Source organism: Cryptomeria japonica, chromosome 7, assembly GCF_030272615.1.
Source record: "Cryptomeria japonica chromosome 7, Sugi_1.0, whole genome shotgun sequence".
Lineage (NCBI taxonomy): Eukaryota > Viridiplantae > Streptophyta > Pinopsida > Cupressales > Cupressaceae > Cryptomeria > Cryptomeria japonica.
The window spans coordinates 756,142,298-756,145,786 of NC_081411.1; positions in this window are offsets into that span (position 1 = coordinate 756,142,298).

Below are 3,489 nucleotides of genomic sequence, written 5' to 3' on the forward strand. Positions count from 1 at the left end.
TGATACGTAAAAAGAAAGAAAACAAATCTTCTGTTAATAATTGTAAATTGTGAAAAGATTATATATAGAATTAGATAAATATTAAAAATATTTTAAGTTTAATCATGCAATAGATATTATTGATATTGATATGGTATGATGGTTAAGTTGTAATGTTGCTGTCCTTGTCATCAAGGTGTTCAAATCCTATTGGGATGGAATTGTTGAACGGTTGTATTGGGGTTGAGGTCCCTATCATAAGCATTTACCCCTCTTTAAAAAAAATAAAACAAATCATTAAATAGAACTATTTTAGTAAAGAAAGCAATGTCTCATTTTCATTTTTCTTTTTATTAATTAAAGATTTACAAATATTATTACACTTATTTTTAATCCACTTAGATTCTTTCTTATTAAGCTATGGAGTTCTACTAAGGGTATATAAGAAAATATATAATAATAGAAAGACGAACAATACTTGAATGAAAATGCTTTAGTGGTAAACCCAAACAAGGGACTACATACTCAAAGATCGACTACCAATAAAAAATACCAATATTCTAAACAACACTAATTTATTATAGGCAACATACAAAATTAAAATAGCTACATACCTTCGATACAATGAACAAGGAAAAAACATTCATCACCTTAGGCACCATAATTGAAATCAAGGAAAACCCTCTACACCAACACCTCCTTATAACTTTAAACCCCCATCGAGAGACAACAATACCACCAGGGATCAGATACCACCCAACATAATACCTATATAGAAGGTTCTATTACTAGAAACTAGGACAACCTTGACCTATAGCGACATAAACATTGAAGAATCCTCTATACCATCAAAGAGGATGTCTTTGATTAATTTTAGTTTCATCAGTGAGTAAGAATAGTGGTAAGTTCAAAATAAAGAAGTGCATAGCTTCTTAGCACGCCAAACATTCTCCTATTTTGACTCATGATAACATTTCAATAAACATACTTAAATATCGCTATAATTTCATTATGGTGACTATGCAACAAATCACAACTTGAACTTATTCCTGTAGACACCTCAAATTGATCATTATATTCAATTAGTTTATCCTACTATGCCCTATTTCTACCTTCTATATTAATTGAATAATATACCTATTATTTAGCTAATATTTGATAGTTCCAATCTTCATCCTAAATTATATCCATCTATTTCCCTAAGGTATAAGATAAGGTAAAATAATTAGAAATAATTATTTATCTATCTTTATCACCCTTCCTCCAAAATTTTAATAAAAGAAATCTATTTATTTAACTCCCCACATGTTACATGTCATTTTTTATTATTCTCTCAAACCTCTCTCAACCCCTTCATTATTCATTTTCACATGCTTAGTCCCAAACTAAGTGGTATTTGACTTATCCATTTTGATTTCCTTATCCAACTACCTTTTTCTCTCACTTTAAATTTATCCCCTTTTCGAAATAATCCCTTGTCCTTGAGGACATGGGTTTTTCTTTCTCAAGTATGCAAAAAGGATTTTTTAATTCCATTTTCATCTTCTTTGAGTGAGAAGGCCATTGTTTCCTTTACGAGGTTCCTTACCTAAGGTACCTATCATTTACCCTCATTCCTCTCAACTCCTCCCACTGTACCACTTGGCAGAATATCATGAGTTGAAAAATCAAACCAAATCTCTACTATTGATCCTCATCCTCCTATCTTGGTTGTCCATTACATCTAACCTCCTATCTATTCATATCAATACATCTATTTCTTTGAATCACTCATCTTTTCATTAGAGAATCATTATGATGTAATATTCAAGTGAACAAACATCAAAATTATCATTTCTAAAAATCCTACTCAATCAGATGTATAAAAAAGTGCAATTTTGTTAAATTCTATATGTTTATTTGATTTCTCATTCCTAATTTAATGGTATTCTTTTTCTTATGTAATGTTTTGTTTTTATTGCTATATCAATTGTGTTGAAACATAATTTCATGTCCATATTTATGGAACACATAGTAGGAACCACATCATGGCCTTCATAATCAACATTTGGTAGCTTTTAGTTTTCATAACCTATAGGTATCGATATTTGAATATGTTGTAGTTTAGGAAAAATCATATTGTAAAAAGGAAAAAGGGAGAATATTTATGTGAATGGGCTCCTAAGATTTCAAAAAAATAAAATAAATGAATGCAACTCAATATCAATAAAGGCATTTTACATTTCACCAAATGCATGAATAAATAGGTGAATTTGTTGTAGGGGAGGGCATTTAGACAATCCATCCACAAACAAGTGAATATGATATGTAATGAAGAAAATGTAGACATTTAGGGATGGAAAATCTATGATTACTCAAACAAATTATGATTTATGATTTAAAAATTCTGTACGGTATAAATATGCTTTAATTTCTAATTAATTTACATAGATTTATTTATTTATTTTTTAATTTGACCATCTAAATTTCTTTTGCTTGTGATCAAACTAACATGTTTTAAGTATCCTACCTTAGTCAGAGATCAATAAAAATGGAACTCCCAACATAATATTTTACTGGTTCACAAACAAAGATTTAAATGTTTTCATTAATTTTGGAATTAGGGTGGCATAGAGGGTCAATTAATTATTTTTCATATTTGGGGTCCTTTATTAATTCATTCTCTCTCCTTGCATCATATATAAATATTGAAGATAATAAACCACAAATAAATGTAAGTATTGTTGTGCTACCCAAGATCCCTACTTACATGTATTTTCTCTCCTTACATTTCATGTGATTTTGCAGATCAAAAGAAATGAGTGATTTTTTTCCCTTGAGGAATCTTGCTTTAAGATTTCATCAGATCAATGCCTAACCTCACCAAAATTATTAGAGTATAAAATGGAGGTAGAGTGATATTTTTACCCTAATATAGTCATGTTGTCTCTATTGAAGCTTCAAAATGTAGACAATACCATGAATAGATGTGTAGCATTGGTCTGATCTTTTTGGTGAATGTTACTAATCCACTTGTATGATAAGATAATGTTTATTCATGTGCTTATAATATCTTTGTATTTAGATGATTTTGTATTTAGCCTCATACATCCTAGCATAAGATTTTTCAAACATAAGTTAGTGTAGTGTAGGGCTTGTTTATTATATTGCAAAGTTACTCATAGTGTACATCCATTTACTATGGTTGACCTGATTGAGGTGATGCATATTGGATACTATTGGTAACGAGTCCTTCACCCTTTCAGGTTTTTATCTCTTTCTATCCAACTATTTATAGATGGTATCAACTTGGGCTCATTTAACTATATTAATTTCCATGTCTTGATTGATCTTATCACTTGTATGCATGTTTTGCATGTCTTCTTGTGATTAGATCATGCATGTCTTTGGTTAATATTGTTTGAGTGAAACTTGTATCTTTCTTTGTTATCTATTTGTCTCTTCCTCATTATTAGTTCATCTAGCCAATATGATAGTCTTCTTTTTAATTGAGAAATCTAACATCTCTTA